This window comes from Myxocyprinus asiaticus, chromosome 49, assembly GCF_019703515.2.
Source record: "Myxocyprinus asiaticus isolate MX2 ecotype Aquarium Trade chromosome 49, UBuf_Myxa_2, whole genome shotgun sequence".
Taxonomy (NCBI): Eukaryota; Metazoa; Chordata; class Actinopteri; order Cypriniformes; family Catostomidae; genus Myxocyprinus; species Myxocyprinus asiaticus.
The window spans coordinates 21972490-21993315 of NC_059392.1; the positions used below are offsets into that span (position 1 = coordinate 21972490).

Sequence of the window (20826 nt, forward strand, 5' to 3'; positions counted from 1 at the left end):
GATCAGTAACCCAGAGCCTTAACTGCTGAGCCACCACCGCCCAATTTTGGAATTGGAGGAGGGAGTGTAGGCTAGAATTCTAAAAAAACATCAAGTCTGCATCTAGCGATGCAAGGGTGCGCCTTATGCAATTCAAGATTTTACATATATATTCTATTGGATCTCCTCTAGATTGTATAGGCTTGGTGTTAAAGACACACCCATCTGCTGGTGATACCAATCAGAAGATGGAGACACAACCCATGTTTTTTGGTGGTGTGTTAAGATCCAAGAATTTTGGTTGAAGGTTCAGAGTTTTATGTGTGAAGTATTGGGCACTCACATTTCATTTTGCCCCAGACTCTGTATTTTAGGCGATGAGGCGGTCATCAATATAGGAGATAAACACATAAAAATTGGGTCCTGACCAGTGTTATGTTAGGACAGATTATTTTAAGGGGATGGAAGTCGGCTGGAGCGCCCTCATTTCGGGAGTGGTGCACAGAGATGGGAAGGGTGGCAGCTTTCGAGGAGGTGGCATGTAGAAGGCTGGGGACCTGGGATTCATTTGATGGGAAATGGGGCAGTTATTTGGCATTTTTGGCATATATATATATATATATATGTGTGTGTGTGTGACCACAGGGATGTTCGTTGGGAGTCAGGGTGGGGTTGGTGATTGGGGAGGTGTAATAGTGGGGGTTAAATGTTGATTCAGTGTATATATGTTTTGTTTTTCATTGTTATATGTACAAATCAATAAATAAAATATTAATCGGAAAGAAAAACAGTTTTTTCACTGTAGGTTAACATTGTGAAATGTATTATGAAAGGAAGAAGGTACATGTTGTAGAAGTGGAACTGTTGTTTCTTAAAACTCATGTAAGAAGACATGGTCAGACTTTGTAGGTCTTTGAAACATGGTTTAATATGTTTTTTTTTTCTGAATGAGGCGATGCTTTGAAAGAAAATGAGATTATTCTAATTATTAAAAATAATGCAGCATTATAAATATTTCAAATTAGTTTTACATCATATAAAGTATCTTTGTTTTCAATTTTTCAAAATCTTATAACTTAGTTTATTTCCAGTTTACAGTAAATTAGATTTTTAAACCCAGATTTTCAACTTGGTCTCAGATTTGTGTAAATACTAATGTAAATAATGATTAATTATTCACAATAAACAATATTCAAACAAAATAGTAATAGAAGAAAACAAATATAAAAGTACAGAACTTATGCCAAGCTTTGCTGAAAATTTTCATGATCAGATGCCATTTGATTCCATTTGCCAAGTTGCAATTTTAATGCACAAGTTCAGTAATCATATACACCCAATAGCTCTCATGTCTATATATTTTTAAGTTTGTTTATAACAAAGATGCACGTAAATTGTACCAGTACACCCAAAAGACCACTATAGTGAAGAAACTCACTGTAAGAAAAACAATATACACTCCAAAAAGCAAGCGGTCAATAACTTGACCAAAATACACCCACTCATCTTCACTCTGATTGGTATTAAAATGTTTATCGACCTGCTGACGGATGGATTGTATGTTTTGGCTGATCTTCCTCAGTTCTTGAAAAGAAGGAGATTTCTTCAGGTTTGTATTGCTCTGTGGGATTTCACTTACTGGTTCACAATGATAGGTCTCTTTTCTGCTCCCTGCAGGTACAAGAGAACCTGTTAAAATACTTTTTCTCTACACTGTAAAAAGTGGTAATCTAAAATTGCTACCTTAAGGAGCTATTACTTGATCTAGCTTTGATCTAAGACTCACCTTTTCCATTTTGGTCACTGGGTTTCTTGCTTAAACAAACAAGTCTGGCAAGATAGTTGAGGAAAAGCACCTTGACCCACTGAGGTAATGGCGGATAGTGACTCGAGCCACACATAATATTAGTGATGACAATTGTCTCCAGTAGACTCGCCACCATCAGTGCCAGACAGAGAGAGAAAAACACATCTGCAAAAAGATGGAATATAAGAGAGAAAAATAGCATGTATGTTTAGAATTAATATTGACAAAATTGTCTATTTATGGGTTAATAATTCCTTTAAAAATGGGTTCTATATAAACAAGGTTCTATACAGACTTATGAGAGGTAAGGTGTTTCCTGTGACGGGCAGCAGATCATTCATTAGCAGCAGGAACACAGTGTATCCCAGGATGAGGGTCATCTTGAAGGCAGAACGGTCCACATTCTTAGGTGGCAGAAGAAAGCTGAACAGATCTACAGTAATGAGGAAGCAGCTGGGAATCAGGAGATTCACAATGTACAGAGTGGCCCGACGCCTGAGGACGATCTAATGCACGACAAAAGCAATTGAATCCACATCCATTAAAATAACAATTAATTTATTAAAATATTATGATTTATTTTTCTTTAAAGAAATAGTAAGCCCAAAATGCCATTAAAATAGTACATAAGACTTTTGTCCTGTTTTCAAAGTCTTCTGAAGCAATGAATTTTCTTTTTGGACGAACTATTTCTTTCACAAACAAATAGTTATTCAAATTGAAATTTTTTATATGAATTGTGCTAAAATTATTATACGTAGTATATAAGTATATCCCATGAGTTATTCGATGCATGGAGAGGTATAGGTTTTTCAGCAAGCATGTCGACTAGCTCCCATTCTCCTTTAGTTTTTATCACATCTAGAGATGTTTTGAGTGTGTCCTTCACTGGTTCTTGAAAGAACAATTGAACATCACTCACTGTAGACAAGGAAATCCAAATAAAAGATTAGTGGTCACAAAGATAGTAATAAATAATTTTCCCTTCAGTAAGCTTACTTACCTGAGTGCTGGTACGAATTGAAAGTGAATGTGCAGTTCTGAATATCAAATGGAAAGGTGTAGATGTCCAGATTACAAGAACTGATCACATGAAATGGAATATCATCCATCACCTGGCCGTCATGATAGACGTAGAGGTAGTATGTGTCTGGGGATTTATTTTCATCCATGCTTTAAGGTAAAAAGAGGTAAATGTTATGTATGGCTGTTATGTTACAGAGAATTTGTCCCATTATCCATTGTGTTAATAAAAGCGTTTAAAGCTGCAAGTAAAAGTCAGTTAATTAATTCTTGAATTCACAGAATAAAGTAAGGTAATTCAACTTTATCTCATTAGCATTCGTAGTCATTTGTAAATAAAGTGTGGTTATAGCACACATACACTGATGAGCCAAAACATTACGACCACCTGCCTAATATGCTGTTGGTCCTCCACATGCACCAAAACAGCGCGACCCGCCAAGGCATGGACTCTATAAGACCCCTGATGGTGTCCTGTGGTATCTGGTACCAATACATTAGCAGCAGATCCTTCAAGTCCTGTATGTTGTGAGGTGGAGCTGCCATGGATCGGACTTGTTGGTCCATCACATCCCACAGATGCTCAATCGGATTGAGACCTGGGGAATTTGGAGGCCATGGCAACACCTTGAACTCTTCATCATGTTCCTCAAACCATTCCTGAACAATGTGTGCAATGTGGCAGGGCACATTATCTTGCTGAAAGATGCCACTGCCATCAGGGAATACCATTGCCATGAAGGGGTGTACCTGGTCTGCAACGATGAGGTAGGTGGCACGTCAAATTGACATCCACATGAATGGCTGGACCCAGGGTATCCCAGCAGAACATTGCCCAAAACATCGAACTCCCTCCACCGACTTGTCGTCTTCCCACAGTGCATTCTGGTGCCATCAATTTCCCAGGTAAACGGTGCACATATACACGGCTGTCCATGTGATGTAAAAGAAAACAGGACTCATCAGACCAGGAGACCTACTTCCACTGCTCCATTTCTGAAGCTCGTGTGCCCATTGTAGGTGCTTTCGATGGTGGACAGGAGTCATTATGGGCACTCTGACCAGTCTGCGGCTATGCTGCCCCATACGCAGCAGGGTACAGTGCATCCGGAAAGTATTCACAGCGCTTCACTTTTTCCACATTTTGTTATGTTACAGCCTTATTCCAAAATGGATTAAATTCATTATTTTCCTCAAAATTCTACAAACAATACCCCATAATGACAACGTGAAAGAAGTTTGTTTGAAATCTTTGCAAATTTATTAAAAATAAAAAAATGAAAAAAATCACATGTACATAAGTATTCACAGCCTTTGCCAAAGGTGCATCCTGTTTCCACTGATCATCCTTGATGTTTCTACAACTTGATTGGAGTCCACCTGTGGTAAATTCAGTTGATTGGACATGATTTGGAAAGGCACACACCTGTCTATATAAGGTCCCACAGTTAACAGTGCATGTCAGAGCACAAACCAAGCCATGAAGTCCAAGGAATTGTCTGTAGACCTCCGAGACAGGATTGTATCAAGGCACAGATCTGGGGAAGGGTACAGAAAAATTTCTGTAGCATTGAAGGTCCCAATGAGCACAGTGGCCTCCATCATCCGTAAATGGAAGAAGTTTGGAACCACCAGGACTCTTCCTAGAGCTGGCCGCCTGGCCAAACTGAGCGATCGGGGGAGAAGGGCCTTAGTCAGGGAGGTGACCAAGAACCCGATGGTCACTCTGACAGAGCTCCAGCATTTCTCTGTGGAGAGAGGAGAACCTTCCAGAAGAACAACCATCTCTGCAGCACTCCACCAATCAGGCCTGTATGGTAGAGTGGCCAGACGGAAGCCACTCCTCAGTAAAAGGCACATGACAGCCCACCTGGACTTTGCTAAAAGGCACCTGAAGGACTCTCAGACCATGAGAAATAAAGATTGAACTCTTTGGCCTGAATGGCAAGCATCATGTCTGGAGCAAACCAGGCACCGCTCATCACCTGGCCAATACCATCCCAACAGTGAAGCATGGTGGTGGCAGCATCATGCTGTGGGGATGTTTTTCAGTGGCAGGAACTGGGAGACTAGTCAGGATCGAGGGAAAGATGAATGCAGCAATGTACAGAGACATCCTTGATGAAAACCTGCTCCAGAGTGCTCTGGACCTCAGACTGGGGCGAAGGTTCATCTTCCAACAGGACAACGACCCTAAGCACACAGCCAAGATAACAAAGGAGTGGCTCCGGGACAACTCTGTGAATGTCCCTGAGTGGCCCAGCCAGAGCCCAGACTTAAACCCGACTGAACATCTCTGGAGAGATCTGAAAATGGCTGTGCGCCGACGCTCCCCATCCAACCTGATGGAGCTTGAGAGGTCCTGCAAAGAAAAATGGGAGAAACTGCCCAAAAATAGGTGTGCCAAGCTTGTAGCATCATACTCAAAAAGACTTGAGGCTGTAATTGGTGCCAAAGGTGCTTCAACAAAGTATTGAGCAAAGGCTGTGAATACTTATGTACATGTGATTTTTTTTTTAATTTTATTTTTATTTTTAATAAATTTGCAATGATTTCAAACAAACTTCTTTCATGTTGTCAGTATGGGGTATTGTTTGCAGAATTGAGGAAAATAATGAATTTAATTCATTTTGGAATAAGGCTGTAACATAACAAAATGTGGAAAAAGTGAAGCGCTGTGAATACTTTCCGGATGCTCTGTACGATGCACTGTGTGTTGTGACACATTCCTCCCATAACCATCATTAAAATTTTCGGTGACTTGTGCCACAGTAGACCTTCTGTCGGTTCAGACCAGATGGGATAGCATTCGTTGCCCTCGCGCATCGTTGAGCCTTGGGCGCTCAACACCCTGTTGTCGGATTGTAGTTTGTCCTTCCTCGGACTACTGTCAGTAGGTACTCGCCACTGCTGACTGGGAGCATCCCACAAGCCTTGCCGTTTCAGAGATGCTCTGACCCAGTTGTCTGGCCATTACAATTTGGCCCTTGTCAAAGTTGCTCAGGTCTTTACTCCTACCAATTTATCCTGCATTCAACATGTTGACTATGAGAACTCAGTAACAGGTCATTGCATTTAAGACATTTAAAAGCATGTATATTTTCTGCGCAAAGTCTAAACTCAATTACTGCATTTGCCGTTTGGAGATTCCACCAGCAGGTGGTAATAAAGTATATGTCCAAACTCTTAAAATTAAGTGGAACATCAAATTATTTCCATGTCGATCACTGTTGTTGCTGTCTTATGAAAAAACATTTTATGAGATTTGTGTTAAACTATCTTAAGGACATGGTTTATTTTTCAATTATTATTTTTATATTTACAATTGTATTTATGATCTAATTTGTGTTTGTATTTTTCCACCTGTTGTCGTAGAGTGATTTTTAAGTCACTGCAAAAGTTGAAAAGGAAGAAGTTGGGAGAGGGTAAAATGTTTGGATCTGGTATGATTTTTTTTTTGACCACTTTATTTTGATTATATTTTAATTTCATTTGAAGTGTAGTTTGAATAATGTAATATTTTTGGTTTAGTTTTTTCGTGTTTCACTTTTTCAAAATCAGAATTGAGTGAAGTACGTTCTGATACAATCACTGTAATCACTAGCCATGATTTGTGTGTCAGTAGATGAAAATTATTAATAATACTTACATTCTCTATAAGTTAATGGAGCATAAATTCTAATCCGTACAAGAACCACATTTTCCATGCGTATAAAGGGAGCATGTCACTGTCATAGAAATATGCCTGACATTCAACAGGGACGCAGTTAATGCACAAAAGAACGTAAGTCCATATTTCTATTCTTCTAATTCATTGCATACAGTCCATTTACACTACCAACTTCTTATAAATGTGCCATCTTTGTTTATATTGCTGGTGCTTGACAGGAAATGGACTATATAATAGGACACAGATGGTGCCGGAGAAGAACTTCAGAATTAAATGGCACTTGACCCAGCTCATTAGCGCTTTACATGTGCAAATTCTCCAAACCCACTTGCACTCCGACTTATTGCGTGCTTGCATGAAAATACTTATGGCATAGCGCTGCACTTATTGTAGCATTTTATCCCCTTTTCTCCCCAATTTGGAATGCCAGTCAGATACACCTGAACCCAGCAGAGAGAACGTAATCACAGGAGAACAAACCAGCTGACTCACCGAGAACGTGACATAACTATGATGAGTGTTTCACAGTATGTTCACATTATGTTAACACTAAATTCAAGATACATTGAAAAAAAAATGTGTTGTGAATTAACCTAAAAAAAATGGTAACATCTAAATTAACTGGTTAATAATCCAAACATTTCATTTAATCTGACAAATTAGGTTACTACAACACATTTTTTTATTGGTTAGATAAAGTAACAAGTAACTTTTTACACACACATACAGTATATATATATATATATATATATATATATATATATATATATATATATATACAATCTGATACTTTTGTTTTGAACTTACAATTCATTAATGACAATATCAGGCATCCACAGCTTTTTTCTTGGCAGTGAAATTCTGTCTGTTCCACATTCATTAGGATCCCAGCTCAAACCTTCAATATTCCAAAACTACAAAACACAAAGTACCATGATTAAAGGTGAATTGTTTAATTTCTGCACCACTAATGGCACCAGAAGGAACTGCAATCTGTTTGAGCGACCCAGCTGGGCTGGACCTAACATTATTGACTCAATCAATGGAATGAGTTTGGGGCAGGACTAACAGTTCATCCAAAGAATGGAAGACAGGGAGTGTTCATGAAATGTGTTTAAAACAATAATTATTTTTGCAGTTCTGTTTGGTGTCGCTAGTAGTGCAGAAATTACACACTTCAGCTTTGATTAATTTTGCCTTGATTGCATGATTATTTAAAAATGTTAATAAAGTCACACTTGTTGAAAGAGGCCTAAAGTCAGTTTCAGAAGGACTTACCAAAGACACCCAGATGAAAGTGTCTAGTACTTGTGCTTTTTCATCCTGAAAGTGAAAAAAAAAAAAGATTAGAAGGTTGTGGTCAAGCCCCTTTGGCTATGTTACAAATATGTCACCATCAGTTTCAAGTATGGGGACAATTCTATTATTTGTTTAGCCCTAAATCAGATCGTGGCCAAGGATTTTTGAAGCGGCACAAGGAAACTCAGTTGTAAACAGTGCCGCACGTGCATCTGTTCTTGCGTGAACATGTCAACACTATTAAGTCACACGCGTGTACTGCTGCTGACCAGAAACGATCATTTATAGTTAAAAAGTACTTAAATATTTATCTTTTTTTCGCAGCAAAAGCGGTCATTTTGCTTTAGAAGACATTAATTTAACCAGTAGAGTCATATGGATGATGGTTATGCTGACTGTCTGTTCTTTTTGGAGATTCAAATGTCTAATCACCATGCACTTGCATTATAAAGCCCTAATGAGCTAAGATATTTTTCTATTTTTCTTCAAATGTGTTCAGCAGAAGAAAGAAAGTCATACACACCTGGGATGGCATGATGAGAAAATGGTGAGAGAATTTTAATTTTTAGGTGAAATATCCCTTTAAGCAACACCTTTCCCTAGGGCATTTTCATTGTCACTCATTGTTAATGTTTTCATTCACAGATCAATATGATTAATGCAGTATTTAAAGGAGCTTACCACATCTAAAATCCCATACAGGGTGAAGCTCAAACTGATGTTTGTGGGAGTTCTCAGGTTGAAAACCGGCCTCACTTCAGTTTTCCCCAAGATACTCGCTTTCAAGGATGTTAAGAGGGCATCTGTAGTGGGTTCGGAGCAGTTAATGGCCTCTGCAGATTTTATTAATAGAGCTGGAAGAATAAAATAATATATTATATAAAATATTGTGAGGAGGGAGTATAAAGAAAAATTTTAAGCTTGTCCATTATGTTGTCAGTATGTGGTTTAAATAGACTTGTTGATGAACAAAAATGCCCTTTTTAGAGGAACTTGTGCAGCTGTTTTCAAATTTCAAATTCACAAGACGAAAACCACTTCTGAAAACGCATGATCTCTGATGCCTCAGACATCACTGTCTAAAAAACATAATTCTTCTGTAACTGATTTCATGAACATGGGCTTGGGATAACTTTAGTAAACCTTTTGTTAGTCAACACCATTCGCCGCTGCATCCACAGATGCAAGTTATGACTTTACTATGCAAAGCAGAAGCCCTACATCAACACTGTCCAGAAGCGCTGCTGACTTCTCTGGGCTCGGTCTCATCTTAGATGGAAAGTAGAACAGTGGAACAGTGTTTTTTGGTCCGATGAGTCCACATTTCAAATAGTTTTTGAAAAACACAGCCATCGTGTTCTCCGGGCCAAAGAGGAAAAGGACCATCCAAGCTGTTATCAGCGTCAGGTCCAAAGCCAGTGTCTGTATGGACCAGGGGTGTGTCAGTGCCCATGGCGTGGGTAACTCGCACATCTGTGAGCACACCATAAATGCAGACAGATTTGTACAAATTTTGGGCAGCATATACTGCCATCCAGCACTGTCTTTTCCAGGGACGTCCCAAATTTTCAGCAGGACAACTTCAAACCACATACTGGTCGAATAAGCAGAGAGTGCGTGTGCTAGATTAGCCTGCCTGCAGTCCTGACCATCTCCAATTGAGAATGTGTAGTGCATTATGAAGCGCACAATACGGCAACGAAGACCACGTACAACTGTGCAGCTGAAGACCTACATAATAGATGAATAGGGGAAAATTCCACTTTTTAAACTTAACAAACTTGTGTCTTCAGCGCTTAAATGCTTAATAAGTGTTATTAGAAGAAATGGTGATGTTTCACAGTGGTAAACATTTGACTGTCTCAGCTGTTTTGGAGTGTGTTGCAATCATCTGATTTGAAATTACTGTACATTTGAAAAAAAAAAACAAACAATGAAATTCACAAGGAAAAACATCATATAATGTGTAGTTGTAGTGCTTTCAATATAGCAAAGGGTGAATATAATTTACAAATCACTCCTTTTTGTTTTTATTAGCATTTTTCATACTGTCCTTTTTCAGCATTTTCAGAATTGGGGTTGTAGGTGTACAGGTGTTTCTAATAAAGTGGTCAGTGAGTATATATTAAAATATATTTAGAATTGTATAATGTTAATAATGTAATAATAATGACACATTAACAAGAGATACTGTAAGGTGTTACCTTTAAAGATAATAATGGTAAAGATTAATTAAAATATGTTTTTATCCTACCAAAAGCTTGTTCTTAATCTTGTTAATCTTGTTCTTCTTCTTCAGTGAAAGTGATTATAGTTGTTTTTGTGATTACTCTTAAGTTGTATTTGTAATAAAAATCTAATTTAATCTTACACTGCATGATGAGAATAAGCTGGACCTGCAGAAAACTGGCAGAGAATCCAGCAACCTGTAATGATGATTTTTACAATCACTGCAATATACACTTAAATATTTATTTGTTGATTTAACATTTTTCTTTTTCATTAAAAATAGTTGATTTTTCAAGTTATCTAATCAACAGACAACAAACACCACACTTAACTATCTTACCTGTGGTCTTGAATGCAATACTGCAGCCATCAGTTTCTTAAGTATTTGGAGACAGACAATTGTGACTTCTGCTGAGAGTCAGCATCCACTTCAACCTATATACCAAAACTAATTTGATTAATCAAATTAGGACCAACATAGACATAGTTTCATGATACTTTTGATGTATTCCATAATCTCAAATGACTCAAACAAAATGCAAAGCACAATATATGCACTGGAAAACCCACAGTACAAATATAGTGGTTTTTGTGGTGAGGTGCTGTATCCATACAGTGTGTAGGGCTGCAGTGAATTTGTATAGTCAGTAACTGGTAAGGACTTTGTTTAAAAATTCAAATTATCAATGGTTTGTGGCCTTTGGGATAAATGACAAATCCCCTGCTGTTCAGAAGACACTGAGTCTCATTCACTTAGCATGCTTACATGTTTTTGTGCATAAAAGTTTCTTCATTCTTCAGCTCAGCCATATTCTTAGGATGTCTGGTGTTAATGGCTCTCTTGAGGTCATTCCACAGCATCTCTATTGGGTTAAGGTCTAGACTCTGACTGAGTCACTCCAAAAGGTGGATTTTCCTGAAGCCATTCTGTAGTGGATTTACTTTGATGTTTAGGGGCATTGTCTGCTGCATCACCCAACTTCCTCTGAGCTTCAGCTGATGCACAGCCACCCTGACATTATCCTGTAGGATATCTTGATAAACTTGGGAATTAATGTTTCCCTCGATGATGGCAAGTGGTCCAGGCCCTGCAGCAGCTAAGCAGCACCAAATCATGATACTCCTTCCACCGTACTTCACCACTGGGATGATATTTTCATGTTGGTATACGGTGCCCTTTTTACGCCATAGTACTGTGTGTTCTTCCCAAACAATTAATCCTTAGTTTCATTAGTTCACAAAACATTTTCCCAGTAGCATTGTGGAGTGTCAAGGTGGTCTTTGGCAAACTTCAGGTGCGCAGCAGTGGAAAGCAGTGGCTTCCTTTGTGGTGTCCTGCCATGGACACTATGCCTGTTTAATGCTTTCCGTATAATAGACTCATTAACAGAGATGCTAACAGTTTCAATGATTCCTTCAAGTCTTTATCTATCACTCTAGGGTTCTTTTTTACCTCACTGAGCCTTCTGTGGTGTGCCCTGTGGTGTGCCAGTCAAGTCATCTTGGCTGGACAGTCACTTCTAGAGAGAGTAGCCACAGTACTAAATCCTCTCCATTTATAGACAATTTGTCTAACTGTGGACTGATGAATATCTAAGCTCTTCAAGATAACTTTGTAACCCTTTCCAGCTTCATGCAAAGCAACAATTCTTGATTGTAGGTCTTATGTGATCTCTTTTTTGTGAGGCATGGACAACGTCAGCAGATGCTTCTTGTGAATAGCAAACTGAAAATGTTTGAGTGCTTTTTAAAAGTTAAAGTAGCTCTAACCCACACCTTTAATCTCGTTTCATTAATTTGATGCCAGATTTGCCAACTCCTGACTCTAATTAGCTTTTGTTGATGTCAGTAGACTAGGGGTTCACATACTTTTTCCAACCTACACTGTGAATGTTTAAATTATAATTTTTGTGTTATTAGTTAAAACAGATTGTGTTTGTTCATTATTGTAACTTAGATGAAGGTCAAACCAGATTTTAAGACAAAATTATCCATAAATGCAATATAGTTCACATAATTTTTCTTGCCACTGTATATTCATACAAATGACTACTATATAACGTTGATTTTCTGTGAGACAATGGTGAATTATTAGTATTCCATATGCGTGAACAAATACATATTATACATGCTATTTTTTACTTAACCCTTGTGCGTCAATAAAAAAAATTTACTCAGAGGTCCTTAGTGGACAAAAATGTTGCATCAAAAAACTGCCAAAATAATATTATATATTAATATTATTTTCCACTTTCAATTAGATAATATTTTTAACCAACATCAGTCCTGATCATAACTACCAAATATTCATTCATTTTCAGTATTTTAACCCTTTAAATGCCAGTTTGTTTACATAATGCAACTGTTATGTAAACAACACACACACACACACACACACACACACACACGCACGCACACACACACACACACACACACACATGCTGGTTTAGCTATCATTATGAGGACTCTCCACAGACATAATGGTTTTTATACTGTACGAACTATAGATTCTATCCCCAAAACCCTGACCCTACCCCTAAACCTAACCCTCACGAAAAACTTTCTGCATTTTTACATTTTCAATAAAACATCGTTTAGTATGTTTTTTAAGCAATTAAAATTATGGGGACACTAGTAATGTCCTCATAAACCACATTTATAGCATAATACCCTTGTAAGTACCAGTTTGTAACCTAAAAAAAAAGTCCTCGTAAACCACTTAAACCTCCCCCCCCCCCCCCCCCCACACACACACACATACACATACAAAACACACTCTGACATCCATATCAACACACCCACACAATTTTAGCTGCATAATTTATTCAGTTGGCCTGCAGTGCTCTATAATACAACAAACAGAAAATAGCAAAAAAGCATGTATTTGCTCCATAGGCTAAACATGTGAAAAATGGTGTCATCTGGTGGAAAATATTAGAAATACAAATTCTGAAGCCAGGGCTCCAGAATGAAAGCTTAATATCATAGAATTCATGATGTTATGCTTTAATGGCACTGGGATCAAATATTGCAGTTTCAATGGGGACATTTATGTCCTTAAGGTCCTGAGTGTAATTATTTTGTGTACACAGTGTATTATAGATGTATTATAGGAACTGAGGTTGAAATATCAAAATTCCCCCCAAAATACACATATTTGGCAAAATTTATGCCATTGACATTAACACATTTAAAATGATAGAAAAAATAAAAATTAAAAAGAAGGGTTAAGGTGGCACTGATGTGTCAGTGATTGACTTGATTTACATTTGACTTTGCTATTTGATGATCCTGAAGTGTTCATTGAACTTTTTGAGTGCACAGCGGAGGGGTGGGGGTGGCCCAACACGCAGTGGGTGGTCCGTTTGCTGCTATTATTGTCAGGGGAAACCCAGATCACGGCGCAACAGCTTCCAGTCATGAACCTGCTGAAGTACTCTGACCTAAAATGAGCAGTCCTGCAACGGATTGGCCGCAACCACGAACAGCACCGTCATGTGGGTTGAATGTGGGCATCGCATTGTGTTAGTCTTAGTGGATTATGCAACGCGATACCCCGAAGCTGTGCCACTCCGCAATATTTCAGCATGAAGTGCTGAACTCTTCAAAATCATCTCCCGAGTTGGGATTCTGAAAGAACTGATCAAGGCACCACGTTTATATCACGTACACTTCACAAGCTTTACAAATTATTAGGGATTAAATTGATTCGCACCAATGTGTACCATCCTCAGACGGATGGCCTGGTCAAACGCTTTAATCGAACTCTTAAAAACATGATTCAGAAGTTCGTACACGGGGATGTGCGTAATTGGGAAGTGGCTCAAACCCCTATTATTTGCAGGACGAGAGATCCCGCAAGCCTCCAAGGGGTTCTCCCCATTTGAATTATTATATGGTCGCAAATCTCGCTGCATTTTAGATGTCTTCCCACCACTATCGATTACCAGAGCACAAAAAACAAGTGGTCCGGGAAGAATTTACGGCCATGCTCGATATGGGGGTAACTGAGGAATCCCATAGTGACTGGTCCAGCCTGGTGGTCTTTGTCCTAAGGCTGACAGCATGATTCAGTTCTGTGTGGACTATAGAAAAGTTAACATGGTGTTCAAATTTGATGCATACCCAATGCCTCACATTGACGAACTGCTCGATCTGTTAGGCGCAGCTCACTTTTATTCGACACTGGATTTAACAAAGGGATAGTGACAGATCCCTCTGACTCCCATGTCCCAAGAAGAAATGGCATTTTCCACTCCATTTGTCTTACACAAATTCATAACCCTTCCTTTCGGTTTGTTTTGGGCCCCAGCTACGTTCCAGTGACTCATGGACATAGTCCTTCCCCCCCAGGCTGCCTAGGCTACTGCCTTCTAGATGATATGATCATTTATTGCAATGATTGGCAGTGGCACATACAACATCTGAGGGCTGTCCTGAGATCGCTGAGCCTCACAGCGAACCTGAGGAAGTGTGCAATTAAGTGGGTGGAAGTACGGTATCTGGGCTTCCACTTGGGTCATGGGCAGGTGCGTCCCCAAGTTGATGAGACCTCAGCAATTGCGGCCTGCCCAAGACCCAAGACCTAAAAGGAGGTGAGACAGTTCCTGGGGCTGGCTGGCTATTATTGTAGGTTTGTACCTAATTATTCGGATGTCACCAGTTCGCTGACTGATCTCACTAAAAAGGGAGCACCAGATCCGGTCCAGTGGATGGAGCTGTGCCAACAGGCTTTTGCACAAGTGAAAGATGCACTCTGTGGCAGGCCACTCTTACATTCTCCTGACTTCTCTCTCCCTTTGTCTTGCAGACAGATGCATCAGACAGGCGGCTGGAGGCCGTGCTGTCCCAGATGGTGGAGGGGGAGGAGCGCCCTGTGCTGTACATTAGTCAAAAGCTCTCGGCGCAAGAAACAAAGTACAGCACGGTAGAGAAGGAGTGTCTAACCATCAAATGGGCGGTCCTCACCTTCTGTTACTACCTGCTTGGACGAGCCTTCACCCTCTGTTCGGACCACGCACCGATCAAGTGGCCCCACCGCATGAAGGATACAAACGGACAGATCACCTATTGGTATCTGGCACATCAGCCCTTTAAGTTCGAGGTGGTCCACAGGCCAAGGGCGCAGATGGCTGTGGCTGATTTCCTCTCTCGAAATGGGGGGGAGTCAGTGACAGGCCGGATGGCTCCCCGGCTTGGGTCGGGCGGTGGGGGTATGCGGGGGCGTGGTCGAGCGCCGGTCTCTGGAGAGAGAGGACGGGAGAGGTGAGTGGTAAAGGATACACACCTGTGCGGAGATAAAAGAGCGCAAACAGTGGCAGCAGGGGAGAGAGAGCTGAGCTGAACAGACACTGAGTGTGTGTATCCGTGTGTTTTATTGAGTTGTAGAAACTGCCAAGAATAAAGTTTTCATCTGAAGTGTCATCGCCGTCCCCCACTTCCTCTTTTCCCGATCAACTGGGCAATTGTTACACTCATTATTAACTAAAAGATCCCAAATGTGTAAACAAGTAAGACCAGAAACCTCATGATTACAGTATGATCATGAGTTAGTATAGTATGTCACCTTGTTTATCATAAATTAATAAAGACACTCCCACACAGGGTCAGTAGACAACCAGTGACAAACAAATTTTGGTAATTTATTTTCAGTTCAATCTTTATCATATCTTATAGACTTTATTTTTGGATATGTGTAAATCTACTTAAAAAAGAATCATGGGTTGTTTTCTCACACTAAATGGAGGACTCAGTGTGTTTGACAAAATCAAATACAAAATAATGAAAAAAAGCTTACTTTGTGGCTCTTTTAGTATTTTGTGTGCTTGTTAAAGTACAGTATGCAAGAAAAAACATCTATATAGAAAAAAAGGGACTTGTCATGCTTTTTTAAGAATAATGTGGGGGAGAAACGTACAGTAATCATTACAGTAGATCTGTATCATATAATTGGCAAGGTCATTCTATGTAAGTTACAGTAATTCTAAAGTGCCCTCATGTTCAAAATTGCTTTGAGGGACAATGTATTTATATGACTAACATTAACAAATTAAATAATAATAAAAAAATAAAATAAAAAAAATACAGTTTGGAATATTATAAAACAAAAATATAATAATATAATATAATAAAAATAAAAATAGTTGTAAGCCTAACCGATATCTGAAGGTGCTTCAGTTAGATGCATCTTATGTATTAAATGCAAGTCCTCAAGCATATACCTATCTTTAACCCTCCTATTATATTGTCATTTTTTACCAAAATAAATTTAATAAAAAATGTTTTATACTCTAATTGAATTTTCAGAATTTTGCAGTTAATTTCTGTTTCTTGATGTTCATATTCTTGACATTATTATGCATTTACTTTGAGTTATTACATTTTTATGTTCTAAATAAATGATTGGTAGAAAAATGCTTATTCTGCGCCTTCTCTTTGAAAAAACTGGCACTTCAAATTAATTTTAAAATGCTAAACTTTAATAAATAATAGTTGGTTAATGTCTAAATATATATACAAATGCATATCTTGTGATAAAATATAAAATTAGGTTACAACAAGCCATCAGACTACACAGTAGGTGGCCACAGCCATCTTCTGGCTGTTACTGGCATTACATTTGTTCACCAGATGGCAGCAATTCTCATATTTTTTTATGTTTTAACTTATAGAAGTGTAGGGTTTGACATTTATTTATTTATTTATTTATTTATTTATTTGTATATGCCAGTTAATGTTAAACTCAAAATAGCATAAAATCCCAAAATAAATTAATAATTTTATTGTTCTTACTTCAGGGAAGAAGAAATGGTATCATTATCATCATCATCATCGTCATCAAAAAAAAAAAAAAAAGAAGAAGAAGAAAAAAAAGGGTTACACCTCTGACCCTTCCGGGTAAAAAATGACCACAAACACTAAAGGGAGGTGCCGTTTTTCAATACCATAAGAGAGTTAAGACAATACTGTATATTTATGTGGAAATGAGCAAAATATTGCACATTTTCTTTCTCAATATGATACATTGACCCTTCTGGTGCATTTACAGTATACAGTTACACATTGGAAACTGCAATGTCAGAGTTCCAACTAACAGCGTTACATGTAATCCAACAATTCTGAATTTGTTTCTGATTGAACTAATGAAAGAAACCAATAGGAAACACTGAAAACGTATTAAATTGTGTAACAATGACAGTACAATTAATGTAGAAATTATTGAGACAGTTCAAATGGATTAAAATTAGCATGATATAAAGAAATGATGATTCGATTATTTGAAGAAAAAAATACTTTGATGAATGAGTAAGAGCCTTCAGAGTATAAAGGTCATTCACCTATACCTTTTGTGTGCTATTTATGTCCCCATGACTTAGTAATCACATCATTTAAAGGGATAGTTCACCCAAAAATAAAAATTCTCTCATCATTCACCCTCACGCCATCCCAGATGTGTATGACTTTCTTTCTTCTGCAAAACACAAACAAAGAGCTCTGTAGGTCCATATAATGCAATTAAATGGTGGCCAGAACTTTGAAGCTCCAAAAAACACATAAAGGCAGCATAAATGTAATCCATAACACTCCATTTTTTAAAATCCATATCTTTTAGAAGTGATATGATAGGTGTGGATGAGAAACAGATCAATATTTAAAGGACTAATCCGAGTTCAATACAAGTTATGCTCAATCAACAGCATTGGTGGCATAATATTGATTGCCACAAAAGTTAATTTGGAATTGCTCCTCCTTTTTCTTTTAAAAAAAAAGCACAAATCTGGGTTCCAGTGAGGTACTTACAATAAAGTGAATGGGGCCAATCCGTAAACGTTAAAATACTCACTTTTTCAAAAGTATTGCCACGACATAAACAATATGCGTGTGAACATGATTTACTGTGATGAAATTGCTTACTAACCGTTTCTGTGTAAAGTTATAGCCAATTTTACAACTTTTGTTGCCATGACGATGTAATGTCAACAAACCCAAAAACTCTAAAATACCTGTAAAAATGACAATTTAAACAACGTTACATCACAAATAATACATGAGTTTTAAAGGAAGAATTAATGTAAGTGCTTTTATAAAATTTGATTATTTACCCCATTCACTTCTATTGTAAGTGCCTCACTGTTACCTCGATTTTTGCTTTTTTTCAAGAAAAGGAGGGAAAAGTCAAATTTTTATTTTATTTTTTTTGGTAATCAACATTATGCCACAAATGCTGCTGATTGAGCTTAACTATTGAGCCTGGAATATTCCTTTAAGTCCTTTTTTACTATGAATTCTTCTACTATAAATATGCAATAAGAATGCGAATTGCCAAAAACAAAAGAAGAATGAGGAAGTGAAAGTGGAGATTTATAATAAATTTAAAAAAATATTAAATATTGATCTGTTTCTTTGTTACAGAAGAAATATTGTTCTTGGCACAAAGCACAAGAGAACTGGCTGTAAATAATGTGTTATGGTACACTGATGTTTTTTGGATAATGCCGGTATTAGACATTTTTGCACTGATTTTGAACCCTGTAAAAAAATTTATGTAACTGCATTTTTATTCAGTTATAATATGTGATTATAACGTGTGTTATTACAAGACATGTTTTTTTATTATTATTTACTTAGTTATCCATTAAAATTAGAAGAATACCAATTCCAAACACTATGACTAGGTTGAATGCTAATGTCTCCTATTAATATTAGGTTTAGGGTTAGTTATGTTGACACAGCAAAAAATACGGCTTCCATAGGAGAATGGGATCTTTTCTTGGAAGAAAGGAAGTTAAGCAAGAGTGATTCATAATTATACAGTTGCACATTATTGAAAAATTAAGTTATTATCATCATGAAACTCTATAGGGCATAAACAACACTGTAGCTCTGAAGTCATTTAGTCATACGCCAAATCCAGGGTCACCATGCCAGTAGTTCATCTGATTCATTCAAACCACAATTACATGCATGTCTTCCAGATGAGATCGTTTCCTAAAAATAGGCCTTAATTACCTCGCCAAGCTCCTCCAAGTTTATCTCAGAATCAAGAGAATTTTTTTGCTCAGTCATCAGTTTAGGAAGTTCTAATGGTTCCACAAAATTTCTAATATCTTCGCAATCAAGATAGAATTCTTTAAAAGCATTATAAATATCAATGGCTGAGGTAAAAATTTCACCACCAGCAGATTTCACTTAGGGAATGGTAGAAAAAGACTCTCTCTGCTTTATATATCTAGCCATAAATTTGTCCCCTGACTCAAAGTATAACTGTCTTGCCCTGAATAGCCAAAACTCCACCTTCCACGACAAAATAGTATTATATCTGTATTTCAATCGGGTCAATTCTCTGAGGCCATCAGATGACATTTGGCGCTTCAGCTCTGCCTCAGCACTTTTAATATTTCCTTGCAGCTCCACGAGTTCTCGTGCTTTGGATTTTTTGATGAATGAGGCATACTGTATGGTCCGACCCCTAAGAACCACCTTAAGTGCCGCCCAAGCCACGCCCACAGAGGATACTGAGGACCAGTTGGTCTCCATATAAACACTGATTTCATCCTTTAACATTTGTTGAAATTCAGGATTTTGCAGAAGGGATACTTTAAAGTGCCAACTATATGATTTATTTTTCTCCATATGAGGCAACACCTCTAAACTCACCAGGGCGTGATCTAAGACTAAAATGTTTCCAACTGAGCAATCAGCAACAGATGAAATGAGGGACTTAGATATATATATATATATATATATATATATATATATATATATATATATATATATATATATATATATAAAAAAAATCTATTCTAGAATAAATCTTATGGACCTATGAAAAAAATATATAGTCCCTACCAGATGGGTCTCCAAATATCTGTAAGACCAAGATTTTTACACATCCTGTGAAGCATCACTGTTGCTCTAGGGGGCTTACACACTTTTGCTTCACTATGATCAAGGACTGAGTCCATCAAAAGATTAAAGTTCCCTCCCAATATTATATCATGAGGGGTGACAGCGGCTTGCAACATCCCTTCAAGATCTATAAAAAAGCCCTTATCATCAGCGTTAGGGGTGTAAATATAAGCCAGAATCAACTTTTGCCCCTGAATTTCTGCTAAAACGATAATGACTCTTCCTAATTTACCTTTTATCTGTTTGAGACATTTGAATTGTAGATGCTTACTTATCAATGTAATGACTCACCTGCTCTTACTTGAGCCAGCACTAAAGAAAACATGTCCACCCCATATCTTCCCAAATTTTTCAACTTCCTGCCAGTGCTAATAGTGAGGGTCCCGGGTGTGATTTTCCCCAGTCTCACTAGCTGCTGCCTATCTGTCAGAAAGCTGTTGATCCACCGGCAGATTGTGGTTGGCACGGAGAGCTGGGTCAGTTTGGTTGAGAAAAGATCAGGTATGATGGTATTGAAGACTGAACTAAAGTCCACAATAGGATCCTTGCATAAGTCCCAGGTCTGTTGAGGTGTTGCAGGATATAATGCAGTTCCATGTTGACAGCATCATCTACAGACCTGTTTGCTCGGTAAACAAACTGAAGGGGGTCTAGCAGGGGTCCAGTGATTTCCTTCAGGTAGGCCAAATCTCAAATGACTTCATGACCACAGAGGTGAGGGTGACAGGCCTGTAGTCATTAAGTCCTGTGATTTTGGGTTTTTTGGGGACCGGAATGATGGTGAAGCATTTGAGCAGAAGGGAACTTCACACTGCTCCAGTGATCTTTGAAGATCTGTGTGAAGATGGGGGCCAGTTGGTCAGTGCAGACTTTCAGACAAGCAGGTGAGACACCGTCTGGGCCTGAAGCT

General features: G+C 38.1%; 1 pseudogene; it reads right to left on the reverse strand.

Annotated features, from left to right (window-relative positions):
• Nucleotides 1-1119: 1119 nt before the first annotated feature.
• On the reverse strand, nucleotides 1120-10389 carry LOC127438098 (5-hydroxytryptamine receptor 3C-like; annotated as a pseudogene).
• Nucleotides 10390-20826: the final 10437 nt, after the last annotated feature.